Source organism: Eriocheir sinensis, chromosome 24 (genome assembly GCF_024679095.1).
Source record: "Eriocheir sinensis breed Jianghai 21 chromosome 24, ASM2467909v1, whole genome shotgun sequence".
NCBI lineage: Eukaryota > Metazoa > Arthropoda > Malacostraca > Decapoda > Varunidae > Eriocheir > Eriocheir sinensis.
Window position 1 is genome coordinate 7,410,422 of NC_066532.1, and position 16,310 is coordinate 7,426,731.

At 54.2% G+C, this 16,310-nt stretch overlaps 1 protein-coding gene across 1 annotated transcript in view; it reads right to left on the bottom strand.

The window, feature by feature from the left end:
• The window catches only part of LOC127002825 (uncharacterized), a 40,079-nt gene extending 29,085 nt beyond the window's left edge, over nt 1-10,994 (bottom strand). The window contains exon 1 of the mRNA XM_050869047.1: nt 9,946-10,994. The gene's annotated coding sequence lies outside the window, so the exon portion shown is untranslated. The remainder of the gene's footprint in view (nt 1-9,945) is intronic.
• Nucleotides 10,995-16,310: the final 5,316 nt, after the last annotated feature.

Genomic DNA, 16,310 nt, shown 5'->3' on the forward strand with positions numbered 1-16,310 from the left:
GGCAGTGCCACCCCGTGCCCCCCCTTATGGACGGGCCTGCTTGAACTCTTTCAAGAGGAGGGTATCAGGACACCTCTCCTCCCGAATTTGATCTTTCTTTCGGCCACCTCTTTTGATTCTTTTTTGGGAGCAGCAAGTAGCGGGCTTTTTTTTTTTGTGTGTGTGTGCCCTTGAGCTGCCTCCTTTGTTGTAAAAAATTAAATAAAAGCCATAACTGAATCAAATGTAGAAGATTTGGACTGATTTCTGTGCTCCGTCGAGTGTATATAATGACTGCTGTTAATCCAAATTGCAATAATCAGAGTATTTCTTCATGAGGACATTATTTGAAGTTGTTTTAGTTGTGCAGTATGGGCTGTTTTATATAGCTCTTGCACACCCACCTACCCTTGTTATGTTTTTGTACTAACCACATTTAAGTGGCATGACCCCGAGACAGCTGGGCTTTCATGCTCTTAGGAGAAGCAATTTATGTATTTGCACAAAAGTAGTTGACAGGTACAAATCATATTCTGCTGTTATTCATATGTGTTGATTTTATTGCATTGAGTAATTTCATTTACTATTTTCCAGCAAACCCATGTTCAGAATTAGTTGGTTACTGTGTTTGTAGTCTACCAGCACTTCATTACTCTTGACAGCACTACAACGTACCTGTAATATGTGGCAACTGGTTATATCCCATCCTCGTCGACGTGTCCGTGGTGTCGGTCTTGAGGGGGATGGATAGGCGTGGAGGCACACAGTATTTATTAAGCTCTACATTACCTTAATCTCAGCGCCTTGTGTCCTCGTGTGTGTGTGTGTGTGTGTGTGTGTAGAATCCTCTAGGAGCTATATGTAGCTGAAACTTACATATGGTATACAATCCTAGTATATAAACATACTAAAGTATAAAGGTATCAAAACTTTTATAAAGGGATTTGGATTCCTTGTTACTACATAGTTTTGTCTGGGCGCTTCAAAGAAAACTTAACATTAATGCATAACTTATAAATACTTAATACTATACTTAATCTACGTACATATTGTTACGCCACCCCCCCTACCACAATCCATCCACGGGCAGGCAGGCGGCGTGATCCTCAGAACAACCACACGGGCACCAGTCACTCACAGCGGCCCACACCGAACACCGAGGGGAGGAGGGAACGAGGCAGGGCACAAAGGATACACGTTCAACACTAAGTTCTAGTTTAATGACAGGTTCCTCACACAGTACAGCAACTTTCAAGGGCACAGAACAGTTAGTTAATCAGGCACAGTACAGGGGCACGGCAGACACGCACACCGGAAGCACACAGCTCGCGAGCGGAGCAGCTCAACACTCTCTCAGCCCAGACACGCGTCTCCTCAACTGCCCCTCAGCCACCCTTGCTCACAAGTCACAACTGCCGACTCAGCACTTCCTGCCCGGCGGCCGGCGGCCCCGGGCTCCCCTCTCTTGTCCCAACAAGTAGAGTTGCACCATGCTGAGCTAACATTGCATCATGCTACAATTTCATCACATTACACATACAATCATTCACATACAGCACATTCGTAACACTATCCCCTCCTTCAAAAGGCAGTCGACCCGGCTGCCCCAACATTCAACAAACAAAACACATGAAATAAATCAAACTAATCAGTCCCCTGGGACATCACTAAAGTCTCTTAACCATCCCGGCCGTCGCCTCTCTCGCCGAGGGCGCCGCTGGGGAGATGCGGGCGGCGGCAGGCAGGCGGTGGCACCCAGAGCGGCGTCGTCGGCCCCAAGTCCTTGCTCAGGGTCGTCACTGACGTCTGCCGCTTCGCTCACACCGCCCATGTTCTCGTTCGGTTTGTGGTCGACCTCTGACACGTCCTCGTCGCTGCTGCTGGGGCCTACGTCCTCTCCTTCCTCGCCGTGGCCCCAGGAGTAGCGCCCTGGACCGTGGTAACGCCACAGCCGGTCCACGTGGACAGACGGGCGCTTTCGTCCCCGTCGAATCCGGTAGGTGACGTCAGAGAGGACTGCCACCACCGTGTACGGCCCCTCCCAGGGGCTCTGTAGCTTCGGCGAGAGCCCTCGTTTACGGCGGGGGTTATGCAGCCACACTCTGTCACCCACGGAGTACCTCACGTCCCTCATGCGCCGGTCGTATGTCTCCTTCATGGCCTGGCCTGCCACCTTGAGCTTGCCCCGTACGCGTCGGTGCACCTCAGCCAGGCTTTCCTGCAGTGCCGCTGCGAAGCCAGAGGTGACGGTGGGCAAGCTCACGTCGGGGGGCCGCCCCGTGGCCAAATCCACTGGTAGCCTAAGCTCCCGGCCGAACATGAGGCGGGCGGGCGTGTAGTCCGTTGCCTCATGCACAGCGGACCGGTACGCCATTAGCATAGCGGGCAGCTTGACGTCCCAGTCTTCTTGGCCTTTCCCGCAATACTTGGGCAGCTGTTGCACAAGGGTCCGATTGAAGCGCTCCACCATGCCGTCAGACTGCGGATGGAGGGGCGTCGTCCGGGTCTTGCGCACCCCCAAAAGCTCGCAACACTCACGGAACACTCGGGACTCAAACTCACGGCCTTGGTCAGAGTGCAGTTCCGCGGGTACACCAAACCGGGTAAAGAATTCTTTCACCAGCACGCCCACCACGGTCTCGGCCTCGTGGTTAGGGAGTGCATACGCCTCGGGCCACTTGGTGAAATAGTCCATCACCACACAGATGTACCGGTTACCCCGTGGCGTGAGAGGCAGCGGGCCGGCAATGTCCACGGCCACCCGCTCCATGGGCGCCCCCACGCAGTACACCTGTAACGGAGCTCGGTTTCTCTTGGCGGGGCCCTTCTTTGCACTGCACACGTCACACGCTCTACACCACTCGGACACGTCACTTCGCATTCCCACCCAGTAGAAACGTTGACGGAGACGGCACAGGGTCTTTTCCTCGCCCAAGTGGCCACTGGTAAGTCCGGCATGTAACTCCCTCAGCACCTCAGCGTGCAAGGCTCGGGGCACTAACACAACCCACGCGTCACCACCCACGCCGCTCAACGCCACCCAGCGCTTTACTAACACACCTCTCTCGTCTACTCGCAAAGTTTCCCACTGATCTACTAGGCACTTGGTGGCGGGGCTCTCCACCGCCACTGCCTCCCAGCCGGGGCGCTCCCCGCCAGCCTCGAGCCACTGGATGATGGGAGCGAGATCAGCGTCCTCACGCTGCGCCTTACGCCACTTGTCATCCCCCTCAGCGACGCCCGCTAGCACCTGCAAGCGGAGGCACAGAGGGTCAGAGTCCTTCTGGGCACAATGTGAGCAGCCAGCCTCACACGGGCGTCGACTCAGACTGTCAGCGTTGCAGTGGACACGACCCGGGCGGTGGACGATGCGATAGTTATACTGCTCGAGACGCCCCAACCATCTCGCCAGCTGACCCTCCGGCGCCTTCAGCGTCTTCAACCACTGTAGGGCAGCGTGGTCGGTCCGGACGATGAACTCAGCGCCGTATAGGTACGGGTGGAAGTGCTCGAGACTCTTCACCACCGCCAGCAGCTCCTTCCTCGTCACGCAGTAGTTGCGCTCAGGTCTACTAAACTTGGCGCTGTAGTAGGCCACGACGTGCTCCCTTCCGTCCTTCACCTGTGACAGGACCGCCCCGACGCCCTTGGCACTGGCGTCGGTGTCCAACAGGTAGGGAAGCTTCGGGTCCGGGTAAGGCAGGACCGGTGCCTCCACCAGTGCCTTCTTCAGGCCGTCGAACGCGGCCTGGCACGCCTCGTCCCACAGGAAGCACGCCCCTTTCCTGGTGAGCCGGTGGAGAGGGGCTGCCACGCTGGCGAAGTCCTGCACGAAGCGGCGGTAGTACGTGCACAGGCCCAGGTAGCTCCTAACTTCCGCCACATTGGTGGGAACGGGCCACTTCACCACTGCCACCTTCTGCGGGTTGGTGCACACGCCGTCCCGACTGACGACATGCCCCAGGAACGGCACCTCGTGCTGGAAGAGCGAACACTTCTTGGGGCTGAGCTTGAGGTTGGCCTTCCTCAGCCGCTGTAGTACCTCCTCCAGCCGCTCCAGCTCCTCCTCGAAGGTGCTCCCGAAGACGATGACGTCATCGATGTAGACGAGCGCTGTCTTCCACTGCAGGCCCTCCAACACCCTCTCCATCAGGCGCTCGAAACAGCCAGGGGCGTTGCAGAGGCCAAAGGGCATGACGTTGAACTGCCACAAACCCTGCCCGAAAGAGAAAGCGGTCTTCGGCTTATCCTCCTCTGCCATCTCCACCTTGTGGTAACCCGACTTCAAGTCGAGTGTGGAGAACCACCTGGCCCCCACCAGTGCGTCGAGCGTGTCGTCGATCCTAGGCAGGGGGTAAGAGTCCTTGACAGTCACATCATTCAGCGCCCGGTAGTCCACACAGAAGCGCCGTCCTTCTTCTTAACCAGGACTACCGCTGAGGACCAAGGACTGTCTGACCGCTCAATTACCCCCTGTGCCGCCAGCTCGTTGACAGTGCGCTGCATTTCCTTCCGCCTGGTGCAATACGTCGGGGCGGGCTCTTGATGGGCACACTATTTCCCGTGTTGATGCTATGCTTCACCAACCCCGTGCGGCCCAGATCCAAGTCACCCCTGCTGAACACGTCCGCGTACTGGGCCAGGGTGTGGCGCATCTTCTCCGTCTGTGCCTCCGTCAGGTTAGCGGCGCTCCGGTGCGCCAAATCCTCCAGGAAGTCGGGCAGCGGCCCCACAGCGGCCGACTCCTCGCTGCCCGACGTCTCCTCTGGGCGCTCCACTTCCTTACAGGTGCCCAGCTTGGCACCAGCGGGTACCTTCCGGGCCTCGTCGGAGAAGTTAGCTACCAGCACCGTAACTAACTCCTCCCGCGCCCCAACGAGGCTCCGTCCGACTGCCACGCCGTCAGCCAGCCGCAGGTTTTCCGTGGGCTCCACCATGCCTTCCGCTCTATAGTAGAGTCATTTTGGGGGGTTCCGTGACCAACCTCTCCGTACCTTTTTTTCTCAGTGGATTTGGCATACTAGACCAATTTGAAGGAAATTTAGCTCCTATTTACCTCCCAAAAATGACGGCTAACTTTTTTATAGCCCAAAATCCAAAAAGGGGCGCCAAAATTACTGCCACCCCCTATATCTCAGTAACTAATTCAGCTAGGAGGATAATTTTGGTGTCTAGACATAGGTTTTGGGGGTCAAGGATTCCAATTCTGCCATCGGTTCACTTGTAAAACAATTCCATAGCAGAGAAATCCAATATGGCCACCAATATGGCCACTGCTATACAATTTTCGTACCTTCGGGGAAAACATTTCAAGCGCGGGGTTCGCTGTCTTCGCCTGTTCTATGAAACTCTGGTCCATCATGCACTAGACAAGCATTTGGAAGGTTCCCCTCTATCTGAAGAGATAAAGTCATCTCTTGCCAAGCTCAGACATGAGATTGATGCGCAGGAACTTGCAGATGCACACGCAGAGTTAGAGAAGAATGAAGAGATGAAAGATGTGGTGGAGAAGCTCTTCAAGGACTATGAGGGTGCCCCTCTCGCAGAGTATTGGATTTCCTTTATGGAAATGGTTGAGATTCTGACGCAAAACGTACACGCGCTGAGGACAAGCAACTGGCACGAGTTTAAAACCTCACTCAAACTGATGCTACCTTGGATGCAGATCTATGATAACGACAAATATGGTCGTCACCTTCCAGATTTCATCGCAGTCCTTGAAACCCTTTCTGCAGAACAGGCAGTATTCATGGAAGATGGGATGTTCGCGCAGTCAATGACTGGAAATCCATATTCTTGCGTTGCTTTGGACATATGGATTGAGTCAACGATGAATAAGGGTTCAAAACTGAAATCCGGTTGGTTAGCCATTCTCAACAACGAGAAGCAACTGCTGTCAAATACTCGGAACGTGAACAACATCAATCGAGTGAGAAGAGCTGTCCATCATCATGCTAATCGCAAGAGCCATAGGAAAGGAGATCATGCTGATTGCGCACCAAGTAAAGTAAGGAAGGATGAACTGGTTGTGCAGGATATCAGTTCATGTCTCAGAGAATTTGAATGTGATCCGTTTGACCATACTAATCAGACACTGCGGTCCCTTCAGGCAGGAATACCAGCTTCCGAATCGCTTACCGTTGATCTGACATCAGCCAAGGAGGATGGTAGAAGTAAAGTTAAGGAGTTCATGGATGAAAGGGTGTACTCCAAAAGCAAGTCGTTGAATGACAGAGTTCCACGGAGCAAGCGAAAGAACTTTTCCAGTCAGGAACTGGAAGGAGGAGTAGCTAGTGAGAACCTAAGGGGAAAGGCAGAAGAAATGGAGCGGGATGCACTGGCGTCTGTTGTTGGATTAGTTGATGGTAGTGGGACACTCAAACTTGAAGATGTCATGCAACATCGTGTCACGCCTGAGAGTCTTTCTATCTTTAATGCGAATGGAACGTTCCGGAAGTCTCAGAAAAGTAAACTTTTGCGGAAATTGGCAATGGAGGTGACCCCAGAACCTGAGGTGTATACAAGCATAATTGACATGGGGCTCATTTGGCGACTTGCGGTGCCAAGCGCTGAGGACAGGGAGAAGAGGGATGGGACCCAATTTACCTGGGGCGACTATGGACAGAAAATGGTAGATTTCGTCCTGAGTAGACACCCAAATGCAGAGAGGATCATTTGCGTAAACGATTCCTACGACCAGGACTACAACATTAAGGACTGTGAGCGGATGCGTCGACAGAAACAGATGCCAATCAAGAATGTCTTTATAAAGGTAGACGATAAGTTTCCCTCCAGTAAGGATTTCCATACTCTGCTAGGTAAACCTTCGAACAAGATCCGTCTACAGGCATTTCTTCAAAGGGCATTCCAGAGAGTGGCAGAAAGAACAGGGACAGAGATAGTCTACTGTGTGGTTGGCAGCCATGCACGGAATCTCACTACGGGTAAGGATTTGCCTGAACTCCTATGTTTTCAAGCAGAAGCTGACACCGCCATGTTCACGATGTATAGTGTGCTTCGGTCAGAGGGCTACAAAGCAGCAGTCATACTTGATACAGAGGACTCTGACAACTATGTCCAAGCAGCATATGTTGCTCATATGATGCCAGGGGTCTTGTGCTTGAAACGAAAACATCAATTGATTGATGCCAAACGTTTGTGTAGCGAAGACATGTCGCAATCAATTATTCCAATACATGTCATTAGTGGGTGTGACCACAACTCCGGGTTCTTCGGGGCAAGTAAACTGCTGATTGTAGGACGCTTGGTAAAATCTGAAGAGGCACGTAAGCTACTTGCTTCATGTGGTGCAGAGCTTCCAGCACCGCAGAATGTGATCAGCGATTTGGAACAGTTCGTCATTCGCTACGTCTATGGCAACACCAAAAGCAAGACACCAGCAGAAGCTAGAGCTGCAAAGTGGAGGGCCCAGAAGAAGAAGAGTACAATGCGACTCATGCCCGACTCGGACAGTTTGTATCAGCATCTGCTTCGTGCAAATTATCTTGCATATTTGCTCAAGCATTACCAGCTGCAAAGGCACCCATCACCGATAGGACATGGATGGCATTTGGTAAACGGACTGTGTCTACCTGTGAGGTCGACTGAGCCCCCACTTCCCTTGTCCATGCCACAACCGCCAGAACCAAACACAGAGGTCAACAGTGTCAGTGAAGAGAGCAGCAGTAATGTGGACAGTGATTCAGATAGCAGAAGTTCATACAGTGAGAGTGACTCATGTAGTAGTGACTGTGACCAGATAGTGATGTAGACTATTGAAGCTGGACTTTAGATCAAAGTTGTGGTGTGGTAACAGTTTTGTGCAAGTTGGTGTGCAACAGTTTTCTATTAAATATAAACAGATAGCATGACCCCCAAAACCTTTGCTTTAAAACCAACATCAGCTTTCTAGGTGACATAGTAGTTGAGAAACAAAGAAAATTGTATAGCAGTGGCCATATTGGTGGCCATATTGGATTTCTCTGCTATGGAATTGTTTTACAAGTGAACTGATGGCAGAATTGGAATCCTTGACCCCCAAAACCTATGTCTAGACACCAAAATTATCCTCCTAGCTGAATTAGTTACTGAGATATAGGGGGTGGCAGTAATTTTGGCGCCCCTTTTTGGATTTTGGGCTATAAAAAAGTTAGCCGTCATTTTTGGGAGGTACATAGGAGCTAAATTTCCTTCAAATTGGTCTAGTATGCCAAATCCACTGAGAAAAAAAGGTACGGAGAGGTTGGTCACGGAACCCCCCAAAATGACTCTACTACTACGCATCGCTCTGGACAGGCGACACCGGACCCTGGCCTCCGTCCTAGGGGCAAGGTGCAGACGCTCAGCCGCGATTATCTCTGCGCAGCCAACGTCCGGAAGCAAAGGCACGTCTTGACCGCGTACCCTCACCAGCTTCCGTCCGAGGTCGACACAAGCCTCGCTCTGCGTCAGGTAGTCGAGGCCCAGCAAACACGGCTCGTCCAGATCGGCGACGTACACCGGCAGCCGCTCCACAGCGCTGTCTACGCCGATACGAACCTCCATTGGGCCCTTGAGCTGCACACAGTGCCCCGTAACGCCGCACAGCCTCTGAGGCGCGTCTGGAAGTCGCGTGGCGGCCAGCATATCAGGCCGCACCAAGGTCTTCTCAGCCCCGGTGTCCACTGTCAGGCGGCATGGCTTCCCGTCCACTGAGCCCTCTACCTGCATCGCACTGGTTATCCGGCGGCAGCTTACGCAAGTCGGGGCCCGGGGACTGACGGCTGGGATTCGGCCCCCTTCTCCAGCCTGTCCCGGTTTTCCGCCTGCACTACCTCCTTTGGCTTGGGGCAGGCGCTCGAACGGTGGCCAGACTTGCCACAGTCCTTGCAGCAAGGCTGAAAGGCGTCAGAACTCAGTCGGTTAAGGGAACGCGTCCTTCGCTCCCTCGGACAACGACTGCAGTGCCCCTTCTTGCCACAGCCCCAACACGAGCCGAGAAAACCGTCCGGGTTTGCCTTCTTCGACGCCGCCTTCTTCTTCACCTTCGCCTTCCGGCCCCGGAGGTCACGGCGGGGCTGGGCGGCCGCCCCTAGGCCGCTGGTCGTCTTCAGGAAGGCCTCGAATTCCAAAGCCCTCGCCAGCGCCACCTGCAGGTCCCCAGGGTGCGCCTGCTTAACGTAAATCTGCAGCTGCTGGTCGTGCAGAGCGTCAACAAAGAAATCGCGGGCCAGCACCACGATCATCTCTTCCGGGGCAGCAGGATACGACCTTCTGACCAGCGCTTCCACGTCCTGCGCCAGCTGCGACAGTGTCTCGCCGCGCTCCCGAGTCCGTTTCTTCAGGCGAGCTCGGTACACCTCGGCCTGAAGGTGGTGCCCGAAACGTCACCGCAGGGCCTCCGCCATGCTCCCGTAAGAGGCACGTTGGGCCGGCGGCAGGTGCCCCAGCACTTCCACAGCCGGGCCCCGAAGCGCTGTTGCCAACTGCAGCGCCTTCTCAGCCTCGTCCCAGCCCTGGGCAGCAGCTAGCATCTCAAACTGGGCAACATAGGCCTCCCAGGCCACCTTCCCGTCATACTCCGCCGGCTTGCGCCTCCCCGAACGGCGGGAAGCCGAGGGGCTGGATGGGGGAGAAAGCGGAGCACGTGGGCTGTGAGCCGGCCGGCATGGAGAGGGCGGCGGTGAAGGCGGCAGAGAGGCGGGGTGAGTGGGTCCGACTCTGGCGCCAGTTGGACCCAAGGGAGCAGCTCCGATGGCTCCCCAACTTCCTGCGGCAGCTGCTGACTCTGACACAACGCTGCGAGGCCCCAGGGGTTCTTGCCAGGGGCCCCACGAGGACCCCAGCAAGTCCGTCACCCTGGTGCTTGCCGCCAGCACGCGTGACGCTTCTTGTTCCTCCCCGCGTGACGTTGCCAACTCTCGCCGCTGCCTCTCCGCCTTCATCGACGCTGTCGCAGGCCTTGTCGGTGTACTGCTGGGTTTCCACCTTCAGGGACGAGAGACTGCTCTGGAGGACCTCGGCAAGATGGCGTGCCCTCTCGTCTGCCCTCTAAGCCTGCTCGCGTGCCCTCTCGTCTGCCCTCTGTTCTGCTCTCTCTGTTCTCTGATCCAATTCCTGCCTCAGACTGGCCAGCATGGCAGCGACCAATTCCATCTGGCCCGGCTTCACCTCACCCACGTCAGCCTCGGCCTTGCCCGTCTCCTCACCCTCACGGCGACCACTGGGGGACGCCATGACACTCGGCGCGCTTCACTGTTCACTTATCCCCACTCCTTTGACACCAAGTGTTACGCCACCCCCCCTACCACACACCATCCACGGGCAGCCAGGCGGCGTGATCCTCAGAACAACCACACGGGCACCAGTCACTCACAGCAGCCCACACCGAACACCGAGGGGAGGTAGGAACGAGGCAGGGCACAAAGGATACACGTTCAACACTAAGTTCTAGTTTAATGACAGGTTCCTCACACAGTACAGCAACTTTCAAGGGCACAGAACAGTTAGTTAATCCGGCACAGTACTACAGGGGCACGGCAGACACGCACACCGGAAGCACACAGCTCGCGAGCGGAGCAGCTCAACACTCTCTTAGCCCAGACACGCGTCTCCTCAACTGCCCGTCAGCCACCCTTGCTCACAACTGCCGACTCAGCACTTCCTGCCCGGCGGCCGGCGGCCCCGGGCTCCCCTCTGTCTCTCTTGTCCCAACAGGTAGAGTTGCACCATGCTGAGCTAACATTGCATCATGCTATAATTTCATCACATTACACATACAATCATTCACATGCAGCACATTCGTAACAATATCATTGGTTGGCTGGCTATTCATGGCCTGTGGAACCAGTGCATTATTTTCAGTAGGGTGAAAAATAACTTGTGTTTTTGTAGTTTTCAAAAAGCAATAAACCAGGATTTAGTTTTAAGTACATATTTTTTGCCTCAGGTTGTTGTTGGTGATTCCTAGGCTGCCTGGCCCCTGAGAAAGGTCATTGCCAAGACTGGGCTTTCTTACTGTGCTCTCATGGAGTGCATTCTATGTTGTTGGCACATCTGCCTGATTAATTTGCCTCGGGTTGATAAGCATGGATACTGTACTTAGGCCAACAGGATGATATAGTTCCTGCTGCCCACAGATCCATTGTTGGAGCTCAAATGACATCCCTATGTACATCAGTTTATTGCCTTTTGTTGAAAGTAATTTCTTGGTTTCAAATCCTTGAAAGGTGACTTAATTTCAAGGATTTGAAACCAAGAAATTACTTTCAACAAAAGGCAATAAACTGATGTACATAGGGATATAATTTGAGCTCCAACAATGGATCTGTGGGCAGCAGGAACTATCATCCTGTGCATCTAGGGGAATGTTGCCCATGCATGCCCATATGGTTACCACATGGGGCCCACTCTGCCCACCTGGGCCCCACACAGATACCCTGTTGCATCCCCCATCTGGGGTCCGTGTGGGCGAATGTGGGGCCCATATTTGCCTATCCGGGGCCCACCAAGATTGCCCAACTGGGAACCCATATTTTTGCCCACATTTTCCCATATGTTGCCCACATGGGGCCCACATTTTTTTGCTAGCAGGGAAGACACCACAGTAGCTTGACAGGTATGCTTTATAAAAATCTGGTACTACGTACAATACAGCTGGTGTGTGGGAGGTACCGGAGAGAAAGGACGGAGATGATGAGGGTGGCACTCAAGAGTGAGATGGGCTGGAATGTGAATGGTAGGATTGCAAGAACGGAGAGGGAATGGATGCTGCTGCTGCTGGGACTGAGTGCTGAAGCAAATGAGAGAATTATAGAAGCCATGAAGAGTTTTCTGGAAAAGATGTGGTGTGTAAGAAATAGGGAATAGGATGATTTGTAATGGATACTGCTTATTTTGTTTTTATTTTTACAGGTTGTGCTGAAGCGGATCGTACACGACAGTACCAGTGTTGTGTCCATTGTTTTTGTTTTTTTATCAGCTATGGCCACTCCAGCTCCAAACTGCGCCCAACAGGTATGTTATAGGTGCTTCCAGAACACCTTAAGAGTGTTGGAAATATGTTATATTATTAAAATGAGAGTGAAATCAACCGATTCGCCTCTGGTCTGCAGAAAATAGTTGAGTTCACGATTAAAAGTTAGTCCGAGGGGGAACTATAGAAAATAATCAAGGTTGAATTTATATTAGTATTATATAGTATTATGGAAACTTACCTAGCCTAACCTAGAGAAAACAATGGCTCTGGAACGTCAGAGAGATATAATCAACGCCTGAAGATGAATAAGAAGAAAACGAATGCAGACCAATATTTTATAATCAATTAAAGGACGTGACAGTAGAGAATAGTTGAGCTCACGATGAAAAGTTAGTCCGAGGGGAAACTAAAGAATATTACTGCAGGATTCACTAGCACAGACAGAAATATCTTACGTGGAGTACTTTAAATTTGTTCGCATATATATATATATATATATATATATATATATATATATATATATATATATATATATATATATATATATATTTTGTTACGGCTGCCTGAGGTTCCCGCCAGGAAGTGACGTCACCGAGCGGGAAGGCCTGTGATTGGGGCGCGCACGAGGGCCTTGGGGGCAGAGATGCCATTTTAGCGGATTTTCCGCTAGATCTGGCGGAATTGCATGTTATCTAGCGGGAAAAATCTTAAAATTGACAAGAGTAACTGGCGGATTTTCAAGTCCAATCTAGCGGCAAATTTCTATTGCTTCACCTATCATCTGGCGGATTTTTTAGGCCATCCTAGCGGATTTATAAATTTTGAGTTGGCAACACTGCTTGGCACTGCCGGCAGGCAGTTAGATTCGAACCTCGGTCGGGACCTGAGGCTCGTAGCGTGGCGGTGCACGGACCCCCTTGGAGAAAGTGCCTGGAATTGGCGGTGTTTGGGTTTGTGGACTTTGGTAGAGGGTTTCGACGGTCAACAAGTGGCCGGACCCCGGTGGAACAGTGTGGGAACTGTGACAAAGGAAATAAACCACGTTAAACCGGCGGATTGTTTTTCTCTGAGCCCGCCGAAGTGGAAGGGGTTTGCTTTCTCCACAGTAAAGTGCACTGGTGGCCAGAGGCTGGATTTCACGCACGCTGTCGCTCTCGGAGAGAACACAGGGTAGCACACACGCCTGGGAGTCGCACTTCAGGGGACCAAGAACCCGGAAGTAACGTGAGTAGCCCATCCAGACGGACGCCAGCCACAAGGAGCGGTGAGTCTCCTGGGGACGCTGACGGGGTTTTCGGGCGCCTGGGTGAGGTTACAGGTAGGTTACAGTGGTGTCAGGAGTGGGATTATTGTTGGTCTGTCTGAGGGTGCCGCTGGAGTTGCGTGTGGTGCTACGGGGAGTGTTGGGACAGTGTGAGAGCGACGGGCAGCGTGTGGGAGGGTTACGCCCTGTGTGCACGCGTCGCCATTTTCTTGTCCGGTCTTGCTGCGTGGACGCCGCGTGGGGGAGTCAGCTGACCGGAAAGGCGGGAAGAGGCTCAGCTGTTGTTTACCTCCCAGCGGGCGGGCTTATGACTGTTACGGACTGTGTGTGGTGTGTTCTAAGTCATGGCAGGGAAGGAAGTTACCCTGGAGGATCTGCTGGCCGCCCTCAGTGCCCAGGTGGAGGCTGTGACGGGCATGAGGGAAGACATGACTGAAGGTTTTGACGCTCAGCGCCGTGAAGTGACTGAAAGCCTGGCAAGTGTACGGGAGGAGGTGGCGGGGAGTGCCGAGCGGGTATTTAAAGAGCTCAGGGCACACCTAGCGGAGGAGTGTAACCGTGTTAATTAAAAAGGAGGTGAAGGAAGAGGTGCTTGAGGAGGTGTTTACTAAGGCCGAGGTTAAGGCTGAAGTGGAAGGGGTTGCCAGAGAGTTAAGGAAGTATGTTGACGAGGCTATGGGTGCTAGCCAAGGCTTTGTCGCCCCTCAGGGAAACATGCCGCTCAGGGTACACGAGCAGCGCAGTGGGGATGAGGGGGGAAGTGACATTAGTGATGACAGGAGCAGGTTTCGTCCCCTGGTTCCGGCAAGCCTCTCGCCCGCGGCACCCGTGTTTCAACCTCTGGGCACTCCGGCTAACGTGTTATCGCCTCCTCCTTCCCCGCCAGGCTCGGTAAAGTCATGCCACTCGTGCACCAGCTCCACGACACGACGGCTCCGGGACGGGACGAGGCGCCGGCCACAGGCCTCCAGTTCGATGGGAGTGTCTCTTGGGAGGCATATAAGACACAATTCGAACTCCTGGCGAGCGCCCGTCAGTGGAGTCGGGAGGAAATGGCCCTGCAGCTGGTGTGCGCGCTCAAGGGAGCGGCGCTCGAGGTTCTGAACCAGCTGCCGGCCGCCCAACGGAGCTCCTACAGCGAGGTGACAGCTGCTCTGGAGCGGAGGTACGGGCATCAGCACCAGTCTGAGGTGTTCAGGACCAGGTTTCGGGCTCGGACAAGGGGCCCGGGGGAAACCCTGACACGCTTGGCGCAAGACTTGGAGGTGCTGGTGCGCCGTGCGTACCCAGGGGCAGGTGAGGAGCTGATCACCATCCTCCTGCGGGATCAGTTTGTTGACGCTATCGATAATCAACAACTGAGGATTTATGTGCAGGCACCCCAAGGACCTTCAGGAGGCTTTGGCCAGGGGCTTGGAGCTGGAGTCGTTTCTCAGGACAACAAGGGAGAAACCCAGCGGGAACCATAGCCCTTACAAGGTGAAGGCGAAGAAGGGGAGCGTGGGGAAGTCGTCCTCCAGTCCTTCACCACCCCCAGGTGAGTTCAAGGGGAACTGTTTCTCGTGCGGGCAGCAGGGACATTCCAGGAAGTACTGCCCGGGGAGCAAGAGCAGCAGTAAGGTTGGCGGCACGGGAGCGGGGCTGACTCAGTACAAGCCCTGCTGTTACAACTGTGGCAAGGGTCACCGGACTTCAGAGTGTACCCTGGTCCCCGCCACAGACTGTAAAGAGGCCGCGGGAAACCGGGACGGGCTGGCGGAGGGGGGCAAGCGCCAGTCGGAGGAGAAGAAGCCCCAATCCGCCTAAGTTGCCGCGCTGAGGGCGCCCGGACCGGTCAGGTGGGTGGGCAAGTGGATGGGAATTCTTGCTACCTGACGGTGGACTCGGGCGCCGAGCGCACGTTCGTGCAGGACGGCATGCTGGCAACCGGACAGCCCCCGGTGGCCAGGCAGCAGCTGTGTGGGATTACGGGACACGGCACACAGCTCAGGGGGCCAGTGGATGCCAGGGTAACTGTGGGCGGCACGGAGGAGTGTCTTCCTGTCTTCGTGGTTGACGTCGGGGAGAACTTGCTGGGACTAGACTTTCTCCAGCGGAGCAGGGCGGTGCTGGATTTCGGGGATATGACCATGGCGGTCGGAGGCAACGTGGTGCCGTTAAGGGAAGGCGGCGGAGGCGCAGTGGAGTGTGCTGTCTCTGTCGAGACTCACTGAGCCCATGCTGCGTCACCCCCCGAAGCCAGCCACCGCTGCCGACTAGGGAAGGAGAAGGAGAGTCTAGTTCCGGACGGGTGTGAAGGTGTACAGACGACTATGGACCCGGTAGGTCTGGTCGAGGGCACGCAGGAGAGTAGCACTGGGGTTCCACCTCATCTGCAGGATCTATTGCAGAGGAGCTCGGTATGCCTGTCCGGAGAACAGGTGGACGAGGTGGGAAAAGTGTTGACTCAGTATGCGGATGTGTTCTCGAAGGGAGACCATGACCTGGGCCGGACCAGTCTGGTAAAACACCACATCCACACAGGAGACAATCGCCCTGTCAAGTTGCCGCCCCGGAGGATTGCGCCTGCACGACGGCTGGAGGTGGAAAAAGCCGTGGAGGAGCTGCTCGCACAAGGGGTTATTGAAAAGTCGTGCAGCCCATGGAGTGCCGCTGTCGTCCTCGTTAAGAAGAAGGATGGGTCCACCAGGTGTTGCGTGGACTATCGGGGCCTTAACGCGGTGACGACAAAGGACTCTTACCCTCTCCCGAGGGTGGATGACACGCTGGATGCGCTCACGGGGCCACAGTGGTTTTCGACCTTGGATCTGAAGTCCGGCTACCACCAGGTTGAGGTAGCGGAGGAGGACAGAGAGAAGACGGCCTTCTCGTCTGGGCTAGGACTGTACCAGTTCAAGGTAATGAGTTTCGGACTAGTGAATGCCCCGGCAACGTTTGAGCGTTTGATGGAGCGTGTGCTGGAAGGGTTGCCCTGGAAAAGCGCCCTGGTGTACTTGGACGATGTACTAGTGTACGGGGACTCGTTCAAGCTGGCTCTGGAAAGGTTAAAAACAGTGCTGGACAGGCTCAGGGCGGCTAATGTGAAACTAAGTCCTAAGAAGTGCTGTCTTT